The sequence below is a fragment of the Haliotis rufescens genome, unplaced genomic scaffold, assembly GCF_023055435.1.
Source record: "Haliotis rufescens isolate VD_foot unplaced genomic scaffold, xgHalRufe1.0.p SCAF_102, whole genome shotgun sequence".
Classification (NCBI taxonomy): Eukaryota; Metazoa; Mollusca; class Gastropoda; order Lepetellida; family Haliotidae; genus Haliotis; species Haliotis rufescens.
In genome coordinates, this window is record NW_025963783.1 from 757,108 (window position 1) to 782,855 (window position 25,748).

General features: G+C 35.9%; 1 protein-coding gene across 1 annotated transcript in view; it reads left to right on the forward strand.

Moving 5' to 3' along the window:
- LOC124122109 (sodium- and chloride-dependent glycine transporter 1-like) overlaps window positions 1–25,748 on the forward strand; it is an 88,999-nt gene that overhangs the window by 10,921 nt on the left and 52,330 nt on the right. The window contains exon 2 of the mRNA XM_048391931.1: window positions 10,025–11,911. The gene's annotated coding sequence lies outside the window, so the exon portion shown is untranslated. The remainder of the gene's footprint in view (window positions 1–10,024; window positions 11,912–25,748) is intronic.

Sequence of the window (25,748 nt, forward strand, 5' to 3'; positions counted from 1 at the left end):
GCAAAAGAATATTTTCCTGTGCTCAAAACTCATGTTTCTCTTTTGGAAATATATAAAGATGGTTCTACAAGTATCATGACACATAATTCAACACATTTTGACTAAATCAAACTAATTTGTGTCCTTATTGAAATATTTCGCAAATGGGCGAAAATATTTTCATTTGCTCAAAACGCTTTTTTTTTTTTAAAATGCATAAAGTTGTTTCTACAAGTATCATGACACATAATTGAAATCATTGTGAACTTAATTCAACTTAATGAAAGCCTTTTTAAAATATTTCGCCCATAGGCCAACATGGTTGTAAGTAAGTCCGTAAATTGATATGTGTAAGATAAAGTTCGACATTTAAAACAGATTTAAAAGTAGAGGAGGAAGATAGTTTAGAGTTGTCTGTAATGTCTGCTTGCCATTGTTGAATATCTACGTCGATGATACGTTGTTTTATTTCTGATAAGAATACTGATTTATTTCCAGAGTCCTGAATGATCCAAGTGTATCCAAATCCATATCTAAATAAAGTTTCTTTAACATATGACACCCACGATGTATGGTTTACACTGTCCAGTCCATGTAACACTATGTACGTTTGCTTTGGAAGTCGATTGTTGTCCATTGAGATAAGTTTAGTCCACAAAGATAACATTTTCATTACTTGCGCCACGGAGACAGTATTTCTTTCGCAGCATTGCATGCATTTTGAGGAGCATAGATAATCTTCTTGAAATATTTAAGCTGAACTGTTTCGACACATTGAATCCGTTGAAACCCCCACATTTTAGCGCCATAGTTAAGGATTGGTAATATCATTCTGTCAAATACATGCGTTTTTGTCCACAAGTATCCTGAATAATTATTCAACTTGTTTCTTTAACTTATTGTTTAGCCTTATTAAAATGCTTGACACATGGAAGAAAATATTTAGTGCATGGCCTAGGAAATATATTCCTTTGCTCAAAACTGAACTTCTTTAATGGTTATGTAAAAACGCAGATGTGAAACTAAATGTATTGTCATAGTGGTAAAATTGGTCATTTTGTCCTCAATATTTATATAAAAATTGACTGTGGTGAAAGCCTTTATTGTGTTATATTTAGATAAACATGTGAAGGTCGCAGCTGTATGGAAACTTGTATAACATCCTTGGAGCATGGTCAGTGTTATCTATCTGTACATACCTCTCAGCCCCTATCGCTATCGTCACACGTTTGCTGATACGTCCAAGTCATATCAATATTTTCGGACTTCTCTCAATTATTATTTAACTTATGTAGACATTACTTGGTCAAACTTCTTAGGAAAGCCGTAATCCTTATTCTCATGGCACGAATTCAAATTTTCTTATCAAGCTGATAATTGAACATGCCGTAAATTCGTGACCATTCAGTGTGTCTAGAGTATATATACTGACTTGCCCCGGGGGTACTTCACTGTCGAGAAATCCCCAATTTAAGATATGGTCATATACACTTTGTTTGGTTTCTTTAAAGATGGTGCCCGACCCCGAGGCTAATTCTAGATATTGTGACGATTTGAATACGAAAGTGTCAAATCATCATACTATCATGACATATATTTCAAATAATTTTGACATTGTTCAACTATATATGTTTATAACCTTATTAAAACATTTGTCAATCATTTCAAATCAACTATATGCAGAATAGGGCATCTTGCAAACGGTCGAAATCAACGCTAACCGTCAGTTAAAAAGGTTTTCCAGGACACATGTACAATCATATCAGTGTATTTACTCAATCATTTTAGCAATTTACTAAGGGAGCAAAATATAAGCCTTTCGTTCAATTTTGCCGTTGAATTTATGTACGTATTTAAATATAATATTTTGGTAGTGATTTATCGTAGATAACAAACAGTAACATACAAATATATATAGCTACGCCGCAAAAGTTACAGATAAATAAAAGAAAATTAATGAACGTTGATATTTTAGGCAAGATGAGCCTTTCAAGATGGTCTCGACACAAGGGAAAATTCTAATATATACAAAATATACAATTTGTACATATGGTATATCCAAAAATATACAATTTTGTATATATGGATCAATTTTACCACTGCTTCACTCAGTTTCTTCTTACTGGATTCTCACAATATGTGGTTGATATTGAAAATATTACTAATAATACCGGACAGTATTCTTGCATGTGACAAATATACTTTAAAACTATGTTCATTATGACAACTCTATTTGGAGTGTTATGACATAATTGGCATTTATTCATGTTGACAGCATTTTACATAATAATGAAATAGAAGATTTCAGCAGACTTTTGTAACAGTTAGATATATAATACGTCCGCCTTCTGTTTAAAAATAAGATGATCTATACATACAAGTAGTTCAGAGTAGTTTTAAACCGTGACGGTAAAATAAATTTATCGTGAATAGCGGCAAATATGAATATATACAATTTAATATATATGTTTCTGTTATGTCATGGTATGTTGATTCTGAATCTAAAATATTGCTTGATATTGTTTGCCAAACAGTTGTATGCACTGTCTATCGTGATATTTCTACTTAAGTATATAAAAAAGAATGTTTGTTTAGACATGCGATCATTGTAAACAAGGATTAGTGTGACAGGATAACTAAGTTTGTCATCTGGTATAATAGTTTATTATTTATAGAAGAATTGTGTCTTCAACGCAGCATGGCCCAAATTAACACTATTCTTTCATGTCATGAGAAAATATAGTTCTGTATTTCTCGATTTTACACTTTTCCCTTTCCTCTGGACATATAATTATTCTTCATTTGTTGTTGCTACTTTTTAATAATGATGCAGATGGTGTAAAAGAGTGGATAAATAGAATTTAAAGTCATTAGGAGAAGCTCTAGGAAATCTTGCAGGGAAAATTGCATCTGCACTTCATGGTATATTAAGAAGTATTGTATCCTGGCTCTAGACTGTATTCGCTGAGACTGCTACTTAGCTTAGTCAAAACTATTTATCCAAATCATGAATAAACCTGCCGCAATTCCACCTACTCTAAGTGTTGTTTTCTGATCGATATGTTGTTGATTTTGAGTAACAATATGTGGTCTTTATTCAATTACTGAACGTGGTTGAGATGTTACTACTGTGTTTGGCTGAATTACAGCAGGTGGCTGTGGTTTGACTATTCCTGTCTCACCCGTGCTTGGGTGGGTTATTAAGACAGTGTTAATATCTGAATTGATACCTAGTGTTTGTTTATCAGTAGTAATTACAATTTTGTTATTATAACCTACCACTTGAACAATCTTTAGTTCCATGTTACTCGGTGTCATATACAGATCTGTTACTTTACCACCAGCATACTGTAGAGCATCTTGATATGGGTTATTGGCCGAAGGTGGAGTAACAGGTGACGAAATAGCATCCTCTACGTTTCAGCAAACTGCTTTTGTGCAACAAACGCTGCGAATCCACCAATGATGTTTGTACGTGTTTGCGCCTGAGCCCCAACAACAGCCCATACATAAGTTCTGACTGAGTCATTAAGTCTTTCAATACCGGGGTGAGTAATAACTTCTGATAATATTTAAAATGAATATCAAGCATTTTCAGCATCTTGTGGTTGCTCAACCTGTTGAACAGCGAATACAACTCCACCCTCAAAGTTCATATGATCATCTCTCCACTCGTTACTCGAGAGAGCAATGTCCCATCGAAGCCAACCACCTTTCAATAAACTATTGCTGACTTCTTGAACAGAGCGTGTGCCACTGTATGGGATACCAAGGCCATCATTAACTCCATGCAGAAGCCAATCTAAATGAGTTGAAATAGCAATTTCACCATACAAATGTTCATATGCCCGCTGATTGTATTGATTATTTGATGGATTCCATCCTGTGGTAATGGTTGACTTATATCTGCAAGGATACGTCTAATCTGAGTATAATATAATAAGAATTTTTAAACCGATTAAACATATTGTTGATGTGAAATTCGTCATTATCAATAAACAGGACAAACTGAATAGGTTATTACAGACAGGTGTTCAAAAGTCCCAATGGTCATGGATACCCGTTATGTGTTTTATGTCATGTTCATGTCGTCATTTATGTCAATTAGGCAGGCACATTCTTGGTATTAATAATCGTGTATATGCTCAAACAGTTTTTGTTTTCACATTGTCAATTCAAAGTGAAGGAACCTTACCACGGCCCCAAACGCGAACGTTCACTTCTGCCTCAAGTCTGTAGACACATTCTGGTTCCACTAGACGGTTACGGTAAAATTACTTGGTTTATCAGGGTTGTGTTACGTACTCCAAGTTGTGGGGAAAACTGGTGAAATATATGGCTGACATAATGAAAGCTTGCTGATCCTTTGTTTCTCGTTGTACTAATGACTATGATTCACTGATTGTTGCCAAATGGTAACAGCAGCCTCTGTCCCGCTCAGAGACAAACATCAACACATGGAGGTCAGGAAGTTATGTAACCGTCAAGGCAATGAGAGACATGTGGTGGAAGGAATAGCCTTGTTGTTGACTTGCTGACCTCATGATCAGTCCGAGACCGCCTCCGTGGTCTAGTGGTAGAGCGTCCGCCCGGAGAGCGGAAGGTCCGGGGTTCGATCCCCGGCCGCGTCATACCAAAAGACGTTAAAAGATGGTACTTGTTGTTACCCTGTCTGGCGCTCGGCATTAAGGGGCTAAAACAAGGACTGGTCGGCTCGGAGTCAGTATACTGTGTCTGAGTGGGGTATTCATGTTAAACTGCGGCATGGTATCTCAGTGAGCTAGCACTATAAATCGGCATCAGTCCGGACTAGTACAAGCAGCCACACAAACACACACACGTACATGCACGTCGCTATATAAGTGCAATAATCTTGGACGCGACGTTAAACCCAATTTCACCACCTCATGATCAGTCTGACCAGAATAATTGGAGCGCTATTTTATCTCATTTTGCTGTTAACATTCTGTTTAAATATGTTTGTCCTATGAAGTAAGACGACTACGTCACTATAATTTACAAGCTTCAGGTAATCGGGCCACAATAGATTGATCTCATGTGTTAACAATGAAGACCATACACAAGGAGACAGTCCTTGGTTAAAGAATAACACCCGCTGCAAAGACCTTGACGTGCAACTTGTGTGCAGATGTTTCTACCACTACATATTCGTGTAACACGCATTTAAGAAACAAAATCATATCTGGAAGATTATTTCGGTATGAACTGCATGTCACCATGATACATGTCAACTTATGAAAAATCGTCAAGTTATAATGTGCATAAGTTAAACTGAAGCAATTTGAAATAATACCAGGCGTTGTGAAGGGTAAAATAATTTGGAACAAGAGGTATTTTAATGGATTTTGTTTCCAAGATAATTAATATACATTACAGATATTGTCATAAGGACAACAAAAAAAACATTTTTGCCAAATATAGGAAGAGTAATCCATGTCAGCATCTTTGCTATCGGTGTTTATGTAAGTTGTTACAGCGCATTTGTATCACAGCATGAACTCAACAGATCATTTTATCCCAGTGTTTTTTTAGAGCTATTCAATCTCGTGTTCCTTTTTAAAACTCACAAGGTTCTTGTTAACTCTCTCTCACACACACAAACAAACACACATACACGCGCGCACATACACACACACATTTGAACATAGCACAGCACCATTGGTAGATCCCGATTGCAATTTTAACTATATCCATATATTAAGTGAGCACAGGTTGTTCACCCGAAATTCCCATAGACGACTACAATCACATTGCAGAGAAGTGTTAGTTTGCTAAAGTTTGATATGATTCCTTTTATATTGATGCATATTCGTATCAGATAGACATGTATTTTATCCGTAGAAAGGCGGTCAAGCCTACCGTACAATTCACAGTTACAATTAATTTATAAACTACCTCAGAACAAAATGAAATGTTTCATCCTTTATCCTTTCAAAATTGAGGAGCCCCCATGACGTAAATATTTTAAAAATAGTTCTCTGGACTGTGTCCAATAATGAAATTGTCTTATTTATCATTACTTAAATTGATACAATGTTATCACAAGGCCTTTCTGCTTACTGGGATAGATTACAGCCTCGGATAAAACAAACCATGACCGGTATTTGCAAAATTGTAGTTCTTAGTTTGTATGGCCTTAAAGCAGTGGCGTGGGGGAAATTCGAAGCCCGTAATAAAAGAACATGATATATCAATAATACGTGTCTTGGAGTCAGATATGTATCTATGATAACGTGTTATTGTATTATCGTATGGTAATATAAGGTATTATTCTTTTCATATCGAAACCAGAATGATTTTGTTGCTATATTAGTACCAAAATAATTTAGATATTAGTTTCAAAAATAATTTATATGTAATGAAGATTTGTTTTATCACAAATTTCCTGGTGTTTATAAATATAAGATAACTAACATAGGAAATCCTAAATGTGTCATATATACATTAAAGAATGTCACCAATTGTAAAATCATGATTAAAGTAAGCATCAGTTCTAAAAATTGGAAATAATATACATTCGAGTTAGTATCTTCAAATGGGTCTCCACATGGACAAGACGGATCGGGGAAGATTTGCCATTAGTATCGCCGTACCTTATTTCACAATTGCTAGTTGTCTGTTAAGATACTTAAATTATATGAACTATATGATCGTTTATGATACTGTGTCATAGACTACATGAACACACAACAAATGTTAAGTAATTATGTGAAGGTTATTTCATGAACATCATTTTATCCACAGCTTATTCTGTTCAGTTAGTTTAATTCCAACGGAAATGTTCATGCATCAACGTTTTATGAAGTTATGTACAAACGTAGATTTGTACCCTTGGTATATGCATATAGCTGTACATCTTCCGTATTTGCAAACACACAAAGCGATTACTTGTTACACTGAAGCAGATGGCATCTTTACTACATTTGCGTTACAAAAGAAATTGAGCATATTCTATCCCAGTAGATGGAGAAGAGGGTAATCCCATTGTGGTTTGGTCAGTTAAGAGAACTGTTACATGAGAATCATTTGCCAGACATTCTCATACACAACAAACAAAAACCACGAATTTAAATATTATATTTACTAAATAATGCAGCCATTATATATGATAAATACGTCAATTAGAAGTGAGGCGCTCTAACAGATCAGAACTTTGGTTAATGAAGACATGGGTCAACAATCTACCTCTTGTTTTATTGGATGTAGAACAGAAAAACACAAATATTGGTATTCGTATGTCTTTTAAACCACATAAAGGTATATTATTTTATTATGTAGGATACATTGCCACCAGCCTACTCTAAATGGCATATAAAAGTCAGCCAAGCATCATCTACGTAGATTATAGTTCCATCGATCGCGACGTCGAGGTTACTTTCATCTACGTAGATGTTACATGTTCTTAGACCGTGGCCCTAATACGCTTCCTCAAGGTAGCAAACATGTATGAGATAAATATATTAAATCAGTACCTTGCATACTTGATATGTGTGTTTTAGTGCTGACATTGATTTAATTTTGTTTATATGACTCATGTCATTTGAATTGTTAGTGCTGTAAATAAATCTATGAGTAACAGTTTGTGGGGTGTTCTTTCCTTACTGGCTGACAAATGGGTGAAGAAAGGGCTGAGTCCACTTAAACCGTAGGTAACAGGCATGGTATTTGTAATGAATCAACCATTACTAAAAGTGTCTAACAAGTGGGATGTCAGACAGATGAGAGGACACCAAATTTACGGGTCACCAATTCTCTAACAATGGATGTAAAGACACTGGACAACGACGACCACCGGACTTTGCCGGTTGGTGACAGAAGCCAGACAATTAAGCGAGAGGGAAACGACACGGTCACTAGACCGTGACTGTACTGTTTTTCCCCTATTTTCCAACATTTGGAATATTGGGTTCACGTTTCTTTGTTCTCACATATGTTGATACCTTTGACATCAAGGTGGAACAAACACATGCAAAGGCAAGTTAGTTGTTAAACCCGAAAAACACGAAAACGTTTGGCACAAGTCAAAACAGAGAATTTCATCGGACGTAACTCCATTTGCTACTTCTGTGGTAGTCACTCCATCTATACTTCCAAAAATAGCTTTAACCCTTTTAAAGCTTTTGAGAAATTCAACAGCATGGGTTTGGTCTGACAAAGCAAGAAGCACAAATGGGGCATGTTTCGGCCAATGATTAGAGTATTTTTGCAAGTCTAAGGGTCCAACAGGAGTTATTTCTGCGATATGCTATTTCAAAACCCAAAATTCAGAGTGATGTGTATGAAAAGAAAAATTGAAATAATACAAATATAAATTCCTTCCAGGTGAAGGCCTATGCTTTCACTTGAAAGCAAATTAACAAAGCAGATTTTAGTCAATGACACATCTCTCAAGTTCATCTCTGTCACCATTCTATGGGATTTCTGGAAAGGAAAGTTAACTTGCAAAGTTGTAATATACGTGAAAGGCTTAATGTTGCTGATTAAGCGCAAAGATGTAAACTCGAACTGACTGCTCAGTAACATTCATGTAATATTAGTAATATTCAAATAAGTGTACTTGTTCTAGGTGTGTGTGACGTGGATACATATATATAAGCGTATAGAAGAAACATCAACAAACTTGTAACTATGTATAAAATAATAAATAAGCAATGTCCTTCATATGTAACTGATCTTATACCACCAGCTTTGTCACAGAACGTCAATTATAATCCCTGAAACCGCCATGATTTTGTAGTTCCATTTGCACGGACATCTACGTTTAAAAGGTCTTATATTATAGATACATTAGGCCAATGGAATAATCTATCATCAGGAATCAGGGATAGTCCGTCAATATCTTATTTTAAAGCTGTCGCATCTGAGCAGCCTACATCACCACCTATGCACTATTATTGCGGTGAGAGATCTACAAACATATTGCACACTAGATTGAGACACAATTGTACCACACTAAATTCCAACCTGTTTCGTGTTAATTTATCTGATACTATTTCCTGTAAATGCAGAGCTCCTTGTGAAAATTCATTCCATTTCTTCTTCGAAAGTACCTTATATGATGATATTAGGCAGACATTACTGACATCTATCGATAATCTTGGAGGAGAAAAAACTCTAAATAGTATTCTTTATGGTGATCCAAACTAAGATGTTTTCCTGAATACAAAAATATTCCTGTCTGTACACAAATTTATAGAAACGACTAACAGATTCAGTAGCTAGCATATTGTTGTTTCCAAACTGTTCATCATTAATATAGTTAAATCTATATACAACACTAACATGTATAATATTAGCATATGTATGAGATGCACACTGTCTTCACTTTCCAGCACATTGTACATATCCTTCAAATGAGCACTGTATATAAATTTATATTGCGCACTATGTTTCCACAATGTGATGCTTCAACTGTAAATTGTTCATTTTCATTATGCAATATTATGTATAACTGTATATAGGGAGAAGTTGGTAATAAGTGCTGCACTTGTGCCCAATCCCTTTGTCTTTTTGGATAATGCAATATGTTTAATAATAACAATAATAATAATAATAATAATAATAATAATAATAATAATAATCAATCAATGTATTATGATCAGGGTCCATTGGTATCCCTTCAGCAAGTGCGAATCAGGTCCTAACACATCTGTTTTGTCATGTATCACGCGTTATACAGTCGAACCTCGCTTACCCGGACAATTGCTTTTTCTAAAATGTTGTCCGGATAAACGAATTTCTGGATATCTGAAAACTTGTTAACTGACCAGAAGTCCTTCCCCTACCTCAATTCTACCGAGGCATATGTGAAATGAATGGCAAAAATATGATTTATGAAGGATCGACCAATGACTAATAAAATACAGTGTGCTGTACAGACCTTCGCAGCATGCAGTGACAGCGCACTGCATTATTGAAACGGCTGAAGAAATGCATATGTAGCCTTGTTTAGACTATGCACTTGTTTTGTGTACAGATACGACGGCGAGGAGCATTAATAGCCATGTTTACCTTTGTCTTTCAGAGCCTGAAGACGGTTGTCAATCAGCCGGTATCTTCTCTTTCTGGGTGGTGCTGACCAGTGGGCTCCAATTCGTTGAATGGCGACTTCTACGTTGGATTGTTCTCTTTGAAATAGCGTAACAACTTCAAAAATGTGCGGATAGCTCTCTTCCTGGCAAGTCTTTTGAGTTTGTGATTCCACCCCTCGACGTTATTGTTAGTGCGATGCCCTTGGTTACCAAAAAGGTTCCAGATCTCAGGTCCGAATTGGCGTCCTTCCACCCACGTTGTCGTGACGTAGTCCATGAAGGCTTGGGACCCGCGGGACTGTCAGCGATGGCTTGGAGCCAGACGTCGTCGACCTTGTCCAAGGGAAGCAGAGGCAAGGCTGCGGCTCTTCTCACCAGTCGTCGCACTTCATCATCGTTCTTGTAGTCCGTAGCCAGACCTTCCTTCTGTACTCGACGCCAAATGCACTTGGTGAAGTGAAAATAACAGCCCCTGATCAAAGTGTTGGGAAAGGCACTTGTTCGGGAGCAGACAGTACACAAGCGGGAACATGTGGCCTTGGAATTCAGCAGGAAGTTTAGGAAGGGTCTTGTGGCGTTGTCGGTACAGAATGGTCTTCAGGAATGGAATTTCTTTAAGCAGGTCGTCTGGAACTACGTCGTGGTGGCAGCGAAGTCTGGAAATCTCGTCTCCGTATATGGTTGGAATCGGTGTTGTTTCCGTCTAAGCATGGTGGATGAGCTTGGACCTAAAAGATTCCACTTCCATCTCATATGGGATAGGTTGGCGGGTATGGTTCACCTGCAATTAAATAATTGTATTTTAACTAATATTAACTATAAACAAATACATACATGTGACAAATACCTGTGGTATCTAAAAATAAGTAATAATAATAAGTAAAATAAATAACTGAATAGTTTGTTAAGCAAAGTCTTTTGAGTCTATGCCTTTAAGATTATTATCATCATTATCATATGCAGGCAGCAACAACGCAGTTCTAATACTTCTTCTCACGAACCGTTTTCTTACAACGAAACTTGAAGCCCTCATAAAACAAGTGCTGACCACCACGCACGGTATCAACCATGGTCACTCGAACTTGTGCATTAGCCATTTTGGACATAGATAAATAAGTTGCAATCTTTAAATATACCATCAAATACATACTGTATGTATTCTTAAGAAACGACTCTCCTCTAAACCCATCGGTATCATAACCCATATCAACTAAGAAACTAATTGTTTGTTCAATTAGGAAACTGATCATCTCTTCTCCTGTTTAAACATCCAACTTCCAACATCCAATTTTTTTACGAAACGACTCTCTAGTAAATCTCCTCTCCTCTCCTCTGTTTGTAACAGCACGGGCGCTAATCTAAACAACGGTAACCCGGTGGCTTATAGCAATTACTCATTTCTCGCCTTCGTAGGTCAAATACCCCAACTTGGGTTTTCGCTCGACTGATACTAGGGAAAATTGGATTTTCGCTAACCCGACACGACACCTGTTTACCTGCACTAGTTGAGTGCCAAGGTTGAAGTCATTCATGTGTGAAAAATGCTGTCGAGGCATCTGTAAACGGCTGAAGAAATGCAAATGTAGCCTAGTTTAGACGATGCGCTTGTTTTGTGTACAGATGTGACGGCGACGTTGGGGAGACCTGACACACGTGAGCATGAATAGCCATGTTTACCTGTACTAGTTTACTGCCAAAGTTGAACACATTCATGTGTGAAAAAAGCTGTCGAGGCATCTGTACACCTTTTGTCGAATTGCATTATTAAAGTACATCAAGATAAGACATCATATTTCGTATTTCCTTCACCGAACAGACTCTGCATTCATCACAGTTTGTGACGGATTACGGATACGAACGAACTAGCACTTGTTTTGCAGGTAGGTTTTGTTAAGATTTGTTATCTTATTCTCTCTTTACCCTCTACTTCCTTAATCACAATTTAAATCCAAAATAGTCTTTCGTGCCTAACACTGTGGCAATGTTAGACCCTCTGTTTCTGTATTTACTTGATCTCATTTCATCTAATGTTCACATCATCTCGTAAGACTAAGTCATCAATGGTGTCAAAGCTGTCTGACATGTTTCTTATGAACAGTTTATGAAGCTAAACAATGTCCAAGTGACTTAAGCACAAAAATACGCGCTATCCACTTGATCGACGTTTGTATATGATTTTTGGGGAGAGTAGGTGCTAACTACTACTTAAAAACAGAGATCATATCAGATTACTAATGAGATGGTGATAAGGCTCAGTTTTTAAAACAATCTGAACTCACAGTTTTGAATTACTACACACTACACTGCCTGGGTCCCCAGCTTCAATGGCTAAAGTGTGCAAAGATTGTTTGTGAATGAGATAAGCTATATTGTTAGATTTAGTTTTCAGGATATTAGTTCTTGAAATGCATGACGTAGCAGTCCCCTTATGTACTCAATATATGCTAGTTAATTACCCAAGTATCTGCAGGCGACATTTCCCAGACAGTGGAAAATATTCATCCTTATTCCAACACAATATTTACAAGTAAATGAGGAAAAGAGACAAACGATTTATGTGATGAGTGAAGCAACATATGTGTGTGTGCGCGCGTGCGTGCGTGTGTGTGCGTGTCTATATGTATATTGTATATAACGTCGAGGTGACAATAAGTATGGCACTTGTGCCCCATCCCTTTGTCTCCTTGGACAATAAAATATATTTGGAACAAAACAAAAAAACACACACATCATACCATATTACATGTATCTTATTCCTGTGTGTAGTATATTAGATACACTGCAAAAAACAGAACAAGTATGTGTGTAGACTTTATGGTCAAGTGCGCAGAGCGGATTAACAGTGACAGTGGCAAGTGACAAGTGACAAATTGTTTGTTTTTGTCTCATCAGAGATACAAGTTGTAGGCATATACATTATTATAAAGGTACACTATAAAGTATCTCTGCCACCCACGATGTTGGTTATAAGAGACCATACATAATGCATAGTAAGAGTTAAAAGTATTGAGTTAAAACATATAAAAGCAGTATAAATATATATGGTGTTATTGGTAGTGAGATTTTCTTCGGACAGCCATTTTGTAGCACCCATTTTGTAGCAAATACTACCTAGTGTTGAAATATTATAATCATTTAGAATATATACAAGCTCAATATTATCATTTTAGTTGCCATTTGTGGGGTTAAATACCTTTGGAATGTGGGTAACACGAATATCATCATAAAGTGAGCAGTGGAGGAGAAAGTGAGTTTCATCTTCTACACATCCAGGGCAATATTTACAAAAACGTTGGTTAACTGGCACAGGAGAATTAGAATAACGTCCCAATTCAATCTCGAGCTTCATTGAACCGCATCTTAAAGATGATTAAACCGAGCTTTAACGGGGAAGGAGGACATAAGGCTCTGTATAAATAGCTGTTTAAATAATAATAATAGTCATAATGATAATAATAATTATAATAATAATATGGTTTATTAACGTGTCATGTGTACATAATACACCTGGCTATTACTGGCCTAAAAGACACCTAAAATTATACAATCAATAAAATACATAAATAAAACATTTTAACTAATAATATCTTTATATGTATACAGCAACCCAACCCACCCACTCCCACCCACCACCCTCCCCCCGTCTCACTACACAGGCACACGGACATATACTCTCAAGCAAATTCAACCTAGTCACCAATTTACACACCTTAGCACACACCCACACCCCACCCCCCATATACATGTCCCAGATCAGCGAGTCACAAAAATTCAACTCGGTCACTCAATCAGACGCATTATTCATTATGACCCACACACATTCAATCATGCACAAGTTCACCCGTGTCAATCAATCATTTTTTATTCAATCTGCCCAACCCTTCCTAGCACACACCCATATATGCCCCAAGTCACACCATGTCGCACAGTCATGCATATACTTTAATCCAGTCATTCTGTTTATCCCCAATCCCCTTGGTCAGTCTGTCATATTTCAAATTTTCTGCTTAATCACCTTCTCTCACAAATAATATACAACATATGAAACGTTCATTAAATGTTCTATAGGTTCTCATTTTCAGTCGGGGATGATTGCGTTGCATTCTTTATTATATTCACTTGAAAGTGTTGAAATCGATTTGTGCTGAGCTCAGATTGGTTTGTACGGGATGCCGCGAAGTGATTTGTAACATGCTCTCGTGCGCATAGCAGATTAGCCAACTGAGTGGATTGCACAGAGGATGAAAGCTATATTATTATTACTTAAAAGTGTTGAATTTGGTTTGGACGGTGTAATTGTACGGTATACATTGTTATCATGTAAAATATCCGCGGAAAATCGCGTTTTTTTAAACAGTAGTCCTCGGAAAAATCATCCTACGCGTAAAAATATAATCAAAGTTTAAAAAGTACTCCGAAAAACCTACGCAGATTGTCCTGTTTTTGATAAGAGCTTTCAGCACCAAACATACCTTTATTATAATATTCATAACGCAATACTATTATTGTCTGATCTTAAGTTTCCGGACATCATACGTTTTCTATCTCGAATACTTGCACTATAACGAGGGGTGTGGCATCACACAGAAATTGTAAATACTCCGATCATGGCTTGTTTTTATGATAACGTTATCTTTTATAAATGAATGAGATGTTTTACAGTTTTTCATGTGAAAAAACTATGAATGTTTATTCAGCGTCCGAAAACTCATAACACGGGGACATATGTTGTATTAATGTCTTATGTTTTACAAAAGGTAAGTAAGTACAAGGTACGCTTTTGTCAATATGCTTTAACATGGGAAAGGGTCAGACATTGCACGTTTGTGGCAGTATTGCTCGCAGACCAGGCGGGTTCGCTGAAGCTATTCCCAATTTTTTTTAAGTACTGATTTAATTTCGAAATTTTACTGCATCCGCCATCTTTGTTTATTTGACTTTACTTTTGCCACTGACTTATTACATTTGTTGGTATGAATATTGTCCAAACGGTACGACATTGCTAAAAATGCAATGTTTAAAATTTTTCTGGGGCCTCAGTCAACAAACTACGACTGTAAATGTATTGTACAACCGATGCAAGAAAATAACAAAAGATGTTACAAATCCAAATTATGAACATGTGGAATATGAATACTAATACCTGTACTTTTTAGAACGAGAAATTTACACATTCACGTATTCAGATAAATCTCAACCTAGTCTTCTAATTTATAGGTTTTTTTAACTTACTGATTGATTATGATATTGGATAATAAATACAAGCCTCAGACTTTTGCTACTTTAATCAACTTGCGTTCATATATTTCATACCAAAGGACGCAATGTGATATTCTCTATTCTTACTTACTTGTGGGTGAGAAACCATTTAAGACAAATGGCGTCAAAGGTATGTGTGATATCGAATTCCAGGTCCATGATTGGATACTCCATAGTGATGACCTAAATGGAATTTATTGATAGGTTACTCGTGCTACAGTCGAAATCCCCTACGTCAGTGTCAGAACTTTATGGTTTAAGGGTGCTCTATATGTTCTTTGAACTTATCTAGTTTGCATTATCTCCAGGGTCTTGTTAATCAACACATATGGCTGAAACGTTTTTGTAGAGGGTCACACCAGGTACACTACAGCGCAAAAGACTTTTACTTTTAAAACTGTTTTTTTTGTAAAACTTTTGCGTGGCTAATCGGCGACTTCGCAGAATGTTAGACAAATTTACACAAACAATCTGCGGAGCAATTAGTTTTATGACCGCCAGGCGTTTGCGCAAGCGTGGTGTTTGGAAGACATTTTATATGGTTTTTCACTGTTCATATTCTAATTGAATTCATAATACCACACCATAACAGTACTCCTTGAAGCTATAAAATGATTTCAAATGTTAAGTACAATAGATTGAACGAGAAAATATAATAAATTACATATAGATTATACAATCATTTTCTCTTTTCTCAGCCGCTACGTTTGTATCGCTTGCATAGTACAAAGAAGGATCTTGTCTGTCATTTTGCAGATTTAGACTCAGAATGTGCTCATTCTAGTTAGGAACGAGAATAATTGATTATCATGAATATATATTATACAGTTAAAAGAGATATATGTACACAGTAATGGTCCAGGTCCAAAGGGTACGAAATGTAGAACGGGTGTGTGTTTGAATTTGGTAAAATACATGTAGGTTTGTTAAATATGATTATTGAGCGAATTAATTTTTAATTCCTTTCATTCAAAATGTCCTCTGAAATTGTATTATGCTAGAGAAATAGAACTGACTTCATGGGAGATGTGACGTTAGCCAGCTGAGAATGAACTTGTGGTCACACAGTTTCACTGATTACAGCTTACACGCAGGCTCTTTGTTGAAGCAGGAATATACATGAAATGATATGTAACAATTCTCTGTGTACTTAATGTATTAATGTTTTGATCGTATCAGTTCTCCGTTCTAAGGTACTGTGATATAAGTATCTACTACAATTAACGATACATGTATATAATAAATAAAATAATAAACTCTGCCAGAATGTGCCGTGCCAATCATTCGAGTAAGAATGACTATGACTAGACGAATCAACTATTCATACCCGATAAAAACCTACCAGACAATCATATATATCGGAGACACACTTTAGTGTTACATTTTTCAGAGGAGAGGGAATAAACAGAAGAATTATTTTGCTTCCGTGAATGCAGGTCATACTTGGCATCTCAGTTCTCAGATTTATAATGCTTCATACAGGTGGTGTATCTGGATTTGTAATGTGTGTATGGAAGCTTGTGTATAGCATGAAAGTCAATTGCTATTCGTCAGTCTACAACAACAGAGAACTGTTAAACAAGTGTGGCTCCCGCTTCTGCACAGGACATTTGTTTAGTACAATATTTCTTTTATTTAAATCTATTTCAATTTGCTTCCACCATTTTCCCTATACCCTCGTATGCATGTTTATATTGCCTAATCTTATTGCTCATATCAGTGAATGATTTCAACCACATGTTTGTGTGTTCCCAAATCTCTTGTATCATGAAATACTTTTATGTTTCTTCTTCCTAATCTAACGTTATAACATTTCAGATCATAACCATGACCTAATACACAAGAGATGATACAAGACATATTCTATTTAGTTTTATGGTCTATGCGGTCTTACATTTGATTTCGTTAGTCTTTAAATCGTATATCAGGTGCATATTTTCACAAACAGGACCGTCAGCTGATATAAGGACTCAGTTGATCTTCTAGATATCTTACTTACTGTTTCAATCAAATGAGAGGACTGTGTGCGATATACGTCAGTCTGTTGACGACGTTTTTACAATTAATGTTTTAGACAAAGGCAGTTAAACGCCAGTTGTGACAGGGAGGATTGTATGTTAGGTGAAGCAGACAGATGGACAGACGTTGTCGACGAGAGAGGTTATTTGAATGGCAGTGGCCTTGTAGAATGTTACCATACTTTGAGGATTTCTGTGGCCAGTGACGGTCGTAATTCACACTCCTTCAACACTGACACCGCATCAAAGTTATTTGTGTACTGATTACATAACCCCTATTGACGGGGTGGGGAAGAGGGGTGTTAGTTCACGCGAAACGGACGACACTGTCTGGGTGGCGTCTTTGATATCGCCTCAAAACATACATGTAATGGAATGAACCAGAAAACGATTATACACATCAGAATAGCGGAGAAAAAACAAGATTCGTTCTTGTTGTATATCAAGGCACCAGTTAATTTTTCATAATTTTTTTTGTGTCTTCATTCTTAATATATCCACAATTAACGAAAATATGTTATACATGTATCTACAAAAATATATACATGTATAAAGACTAGGTATTTGCCCACAGCAACACCTGCATAACTGTTTATTCACGCGTGGTGTGGCAGGTTGCAATTGAACGGTATTGTACAGGTATTGTAGACTCACCTGTAAATTAGCATGACTCTGTAATTAGATACATTTTTATTTTCAGCGAGTGACACGGTGTATTCAAGAGTAAACTTAACTAATTATAAGAAGAATATATTTTACTGAAGGTATTAGTCAATCTGCATATAAAGAGAGACAATTTCAATGAATTGCGATTACTAACATCGTATACGTGTATTCATGAACAAATTACAAAATCTAACAAATGTCAAATTTGATATAACTTTCCTAGTGAAGTACAGTTCAACACAAAAAAGACGAGGATTTGTACTTTACCGAGAAAGTTTTATCCTAAATATGACATCTGTTACATTTGGCCGCTTTCGCAAATGGCATTGTGTATCCAAATTTAGAAAATCGTCAGCAATATTTTTTTTAAAAACAATATCGACTCTTAACGATCTCACTTAATTAGCTGTCAAGTGTGACCAGTGTAGCTGCCTGGTCTACCTTATAATTACCGAGCTGCTCCATACTGTGGGCAAAGTTATCTACAGATTATATTGTGTTTGCAAGTTGCGTTTGAACTGTGTCGGGTTGCAGATGTTTTATTTGTAGGTGTTTTTTAAAGATGTAGAATATAGGAAACTTTTTAACCGCTGAGTTTGTTTTGCATTAAAGTAACTACGATTATAACGAACACGTAGGGACCACTAATTTTAGTTCGTAATAACCATAGTCAGTTATAAGCATATAAATAGCATATATACAACAAATGGTCGGGACTAAAAATAAGTTCGTTATATCCATCGGTTCGTTATAAGCGTGTTCGTTATAACCGTAGTTTACTGTATTTTCATTAAATACATTTTTAGGTAGTATAAAAACACGTTATACAGATTAAACTTATCCATAACCTGAGTATAATCTCACATGTACTATAAGTACCGTACTATATTACTTTGAGGAATTCACAAAAAGAACTATGACAAGGTATGCCCATCATACAATCAACCTGAATCCATTGCTCACTTGTTACTGGATTGTCAAGACCATGACCCAGCCCGGGCTCAGTTAAAACAAGAATTGCAGTTAGCTCCTTTATCTGTCGTAGATCTCCTGCAGCCAAAAGATGCAATAGCGAGGCCAAACTAACTATGTTTCTGAACAGCTTCTAGAACACATAATAACAGAGCAGCCAAAGATAAAAATGAAATCATATCAATGTCAGAAATAATAATCATATCAACACAAAAAATGGAAAGTTTATGAATACTAAAACTCGCAATAGATGTGTGTACCCATCTCACACACATGAGTCCCAAAGAGGTACAGGTCAGCCGAAATTGCTAAGACAGAAGGCGACATCTTAAACACTTTAAACAACAGCAACAGGAACAACAACAACTTTGAGGATTATATTGTCTTTTGCAATGATGTGATGAACTATATCCTGTATAAACTTCAACGCCTATGAATTGAAATACACTCGCATGAATTCGTATGATAAATAAATAAAATTGTTGAGAGGTGATGCCGGATTCCAATATGTGCAAAAGGTAAAACTTCTATAAAGGTAACAACCATCCAAAAGGCACATTTAAAATAGTAATGTAATGATATAATATACAGTATATTTCACATGATACAATATACTTTGCACGTAATTAGTTAATGCTTTAAAGAGAGTAACCAAAACCAATTTAACATTTTTTTTCACAACAAAATTATACTATTTAACGCTTAAAAGAATTCTGGATAAACCTTTTACACGCATCCTACTCTGCATATATTGAACACAGTTTTTAGTAGTGCTTTGCAGATGAGTGTTGTTGTTGTTGCTTTTAGTGTTTAAGGTGTAACTCTAAAATAAGGGAGATATTATGCCACAATTTGTAGTTTAGATATATTGTAAACTGAATATATGTATTTAAATGTATTTGACGATATTCGTCGAAAACTGTATGTATCAGTGTGGGTTGGCGTGCGGGTGAATTAATCTTCAAATGGCATGGAAAATTGTGTAGAGTGTTTTCACAATGTTTATGGATTAGTGTTTACTTGTTACTTCATACAGATAAACATGTGATTCAACATTTAGCAATAGTTGACTATTTTAAAGCGTACACATCGATCATAATAGCTTGAATGCGATTGGCCCACATTACACATGTTTGAATTCTACGGCTATCGGTGACAATAACATTCCTGAAAGCCTAACAACTCCAGCAGACACCAGCCTACACAATACATAATGATCGGAGTTAAAAAAAAGTTTTCATATGCATATGCATTTCCTTTCGTAATGTTAGTCTTACAGCTTGTTTAATACCAAGTTCTTTTCAAAGACGATCCGTCGTTGCAATTCATTGTTAGTAATAGTCGCATTATTAAAAAGTTCACAATGCATAAAGGCCCTGGTATAAACAACTAGATCACTTCTCAATATAATTGGTAAAATGTTTTCTTATGTTCTGAATAAAAGACTACAATGTTTCTTAGACTACCAAGGCAAAATTGGTGAATATCAAGGGGGGGTTTAAGAAAGATCATTCAACTATTGATAACATTTTCATTTTGCAAGCTATTATACAAAAGTATATCACTCGTAAAAAAGGAAAAGTATATAGCGCTTTTATTGATTTTCGAAAAGCATTTGATATGGTTGATAGGAGTAAGTTAATGTATATTTTATTGCAAAATGGTATTCATGGAAAGTTTTTATGTATTATCCAGAGTATATATAATCATGTTAAAGCAACTGTAACATACGATTATGGCAAGAAAATTACTGAGTATTTTGATAGTTCATGTGGGGTAAGACAAGGTTGTACTCTTAGGCCAGTACTGTTTTCTTTGTTTATCAACGAATTAGTTATATGTTTTGAAAAGTAAATTCCAGGATGGTGTTTTTATCTCAGAGGAAATGTTAAATATAATTGCCCTGTTGTTTGCCGACGATTTAATATTTGTTGCAGACAGTGTATTAAAATTACAAAAGCGTCTTGATGAATTATATTTATACTCTGATAAATGGGGTATGGATATTAATACTGAAAAGAGTAAAAATATTGTGTTTAAAATGGGAGGAACCTTGTCAAAAAATGAGAAATGGTATTATAACGGTGAACGTATGAATACGGTTAACGCCTATAAATATTTGGGACTTGTTTTCACTCTTAAATTAATTTGGCCTAAGGCCTGTAAAACTTTATGTGAGCAAGCAAGCAAAGCACTTTGGTCAGTTAAATCGTTAATAAGATCTTATGACATTTCGGTTACGGAAGCATTCTTTATATTTGATAAAAAAAATTGTTCCGATATTAATGTATGCTGCTGAGATTTGGGGATACCAAAAATGGTATACGATTGAAATTGTTCACCGCAAATTTTGTAAATTTTTACTTCACACGGGCTACAGGACTGCAAATGCAGTAGCCTATGGTGAATGTGGTAGGTATCTACTTCATACTATTTATTATGTAAAGTGCATTAAATATTGGTTTAAGATTTTGCAAATGAGTCCAAACAGATACCCATACCAGTGTTATAAAATGTTTTTATTATCCATTGCTGATAGAAAACGTCCTAAATGTGCATCGCATATCAGACTTTTGCTAAGTCATTATGGTTTGGGGGATGTATGGGCTGCACAAGGAGTTGGCAATGCAGAATTATTTGTACATATGTTCAGCGAAAGAGTTAAAGATTGTTCGTTTTAAGATTGGCATGCATCTCTAGGCAGCAAGACCCTCTCATTCTATAAACTGCATAAATCTAATATCGTTTGTGAAAAGTATTTATCAAATATTAAGCATTGTGAATATAGAAGGCTAATAACCAAATTTAGATGTGGACAGAATACTCTTGGTATTCAACTTATACGTAGGGGTGTTGCTAATATTGTAAACATATGTAAACACTGTCATGTAATTGAGGATGAACTTCGTGTTATATACAACTGTCTTCTTTATGCAAGTCGGCGGGAAATGTATATCCCCAAAACAGTTAATCATAATTATTTTGGTTTAGAAAGACTCTGTCAAGTATCCAACAACGATGCAATGATAAATTTTGCAAAATTTCTAATGTACGTGTTCTCAACACACACACACAAAAAAGGTATCAATTAGGTAACTCTTAGATAAATAAAATGTAAATGTATTTTGTACAATGGGTCAAATGGCCTTATACAAATAAATCTGTCTGTCTGTCTAAACTAAAGAATAAAGAATACAGAATCGTTCATGTAGATATTAAATTACGATTGCGCGGATAAATCATTTCTGTTTTATTGTCATGTTATACATGTGTACTGTAGCATGCACAGCGTGAAAGGACTTGTAAAATAAATTTGTCATGTAGATGAATTAAACAAACTTGTAGTCGACTAAAATCTTAGCACTCATCCTCAGAAAGAATAGCAATTATAATACATCTTTTTTTCTGATTGCCGTTTGTTCTATTCAAATAAATGCAATTATATAATAACACAACAGTGATTAAAGTCATTCATGTACATAGGAAGAGATTATATTAATCCAATAGATGTGTATAAGCATATTATTTAGGAAGTATTAAGGAAGTTTAAGGGTTAGGTTCGTTAATTGTTGTTGATATCGTGAATGTGAAACATCTGGGATGACATGCATCATTACCGTCGACTTGATCTCACTGATGATCCACAACACAATTCAATGACGTGCACATGCACGGTGCATACATAATATTATGAAGAAGAAGGTAGTGGAGACAAAGGGGAGGTGTGATTGCTGTGCTCGAAATGACTCAGGGTGCAGAAAACAAATGTGTAACACGAAGTGGCCTCATCAAAAAAAAAGCACGGGTATGGGAAACTAGTGATATGCAGCACACACAGCTACTCACACATACAGGCTGACATGCGCTAGGAATACTAAACTGCCCGCTTGCAAACGTCCTTTGTGAATGTTTGAAGGTCTTTATTGATGATATGAATTCAATAACGAGTTACCGGTTATTGTATGTTGGTTCTCTTTTTTAGTCCCCTCACATCAATCTTTAACTGTTGTGCGTATGGGTGACAGGTGCAGTTGTTAAGACATAAAAAATCTTCTGTACAGTATTCAAATATCAAGTGGTGTGCAAGTCCATGCGCAGCTAAAGTATATTATCATACACAAGACCAAATAGCGTCCATTCGAATTTGGAATGAACGTTTGAATGCTTTGGAAAGGACATGCTTTCCAAAAAATCCAAAATTGGAATGGCAACATTTCCAAACATATTTCCAACACTGGAAAGGTTTGGAATGACTTGGAATGGTTTGGAATGGTTTGGAATTGTTTGGAAATATGGTTAGAAGGAACAAGTTAAAATATGTTTTATCAGTAATTTGAACAATAAAAAGACTATGAATTAGGGGCTTTAGGGGTTGCTTATATTTTGAAATTTTGAGATTTGGAAAGAATGCCAAGAGTGGGTGGGGGACGAACTAAGGGAGCTGTGTGTGTTGGGTGGTTGTTAGATAAGGTAGTTTTGGTTTTATTATTTTATTTGGGGTTTAAATGCGACTAATTAGTCCTGTTTTAATTAGGTATAGACCTAAGGCTTTGAATTTTTCTAATTTATTTTATGGATTTAGGATTGATTCTAGTGTAAGTCCGGTTTTAAGATTTAGGGTGGTCTGTAGTGTTGTTCGGTGTGTTTGGTAGTGTGTGCAGTGAATGAGTACGTGTTCTGGTGTTTCTTGTTGTTTGCAATGTGGGCAGTTTCCTGTTGTGTGTAGATTAGCTATTTTACGTTGATTATTTAGTTTGGTGCGGCCTGTTTGTAGTTTAGTAATTATTCTGTCGATTTTTTTGGATGGGTGTAGTATTTTTGGTTTATTTAGGTTTTTTGAGTACTTTCCTGATTTGGCTATTTAAGTTTTGGTATATATTTTGCCATTTTTGTTGATTTTTTGTTTAGTGAGACTTTTGATTTCTGATTTTGAGCTGGGTAAGTTTAAGCTTATTTTTGGGAGTTAAAGGGATAATTTTGCTGCTTTATCTGCCTTTTCATTTCCAAAGATTCCTACGTGGGCGGGGGTCCAAATGAACTCTATTTGTTGACCTGCCCTAGTTAAGTTGTTTGAGCTATTGAGTATTTGATTGATTAGTTTGGGGTGGTTTTTAGTGTTTTTATTTTTGAGGGATTGTAGTCCACTGAGGGAGTCGGTTAGGATGAGGATTTTTGTTTTGTTTTTTAGATTGCTGATTGTGTAGTGCTGAGACAACTACTGACTGATATAGAAGATTTAACGTGCGCTTTCCGACTACAGCGTATTTCGCACACGGGCCTGGCCGGACCATTTAGTGTATTCCAAAAAGGGTGAAAGTGGTGTGTGCAACCCAAGAGGGGGCTTTTAGAGGTTGCTTGTATTTAATTTTGTGAGATTTTTAAATTTGGAATACATGCCGAGGTGGGTGGAGGAGGGAACTAAGGGAGCCGGGTGAGGTGGGTGTTTGTATGTTTATTGGATTTTGGATTGGTAGATTAATTAGTTTTTAGATGCGCTTAATTAGGTCTGTTTTGATTAGGAATACGCCTAGGGCCTTGAAGTTTTCTAGGTTATTTTGAGGGTTTAGTATTTCATCTAGAGTAGGAACCTTCTTTAGATTGAGGATGGTTTGTAGAGTGGGTGCAGTGGATGAGTGCGTGTTCTGTGGTTTCGGGTTTTTTGCAGTGGGGGCAGTTGCCTGTGGTGTGTCTTTTAAGTTTTTTTGGGTGGTTATTTAGGTTCGTGTGTCCTGTTTGGAGTTTTGTAATTAATCTGTTAATTTCTTTAGAGGGGTGTAGGATTTTAGGTTTGGCTAGTGGTTTTCTGAGCACTTTTTTGATTTGGCTATTTGAGTTTTGATATTGATTATGCCATTTTTTGGTTATTTTTTGTTTGTTTACACTTTTAATTTCTGATTTTGAGATGGGTAGGTTTAGGCTTATTTCTGGTATTTTAAGAGATAATTTAGCTGCTTTATCGGCGCTTTCGTTGCCGTAAATTCCTACGTGGGCGGGGATCTACAAGAAGGTTATTTGTTTGCCTGCTTTTGTTAGGTCGTTGGAGCTTTTAAGTATTTGGTTTATTAATTTAGGTCGTTTTTTGGTATTTTTGTTTTGGAGGGCTTGTAGTCCACTAAGGGAGTCGGTGAGAATTAGGATTTTATTGTTGTTTAGATTGTTGGTTATGCAGGGCTGAGGCCATGCCAATAAGTTCGGCCGTGAATATTGATTGGTTGTTAGGGAGTCGGTAAGATTGTGTGGATATAACTGGTTGTGTGGTATGGACTCCGAAGCCTGTGTGGTTGGAGATCGGGTCTGAAGATCCGTCAGTGTATATGTGGCACCCATTTGGCCAATTTTCGTGTATGTATGCTGTGTGGTGTGTGGTGGTTTTAGCTATGTTTGGGGTCGGTTTGTTTATTTATTTGGTTAGCTAGCGTTGTGTCTATTTTGGGTATTTTGAGTTTAGGGGTGAAGATATTTGATTTTTTGCAGTTTTGTTTAAGATTTTGAGTTTGGTGTTCATTGAGGTAATTAGTTATTCTTTGGGATATTGCAGTGAGTAAGGGGTGTTTGCGAGCTAGAGTTTGGTTTCTTGGGCTTATGTTTTGGTTAATTATGAGACAACTAATAGGTCTCAAGATTAAGTATTCGGCTGGATGGCAGCTGCCATTTAATTACAAAACACACAGTCGTCTAGACGGCTCACATGTAAGTGCGTCGACATGTGCCTAAGATCATAAAATGGACAATCTTTGGTAAAATCTAATTTATTGTTGTCTCACGCCAGAGCTGTGAATAATTCTGTTCATTGAACAATTGG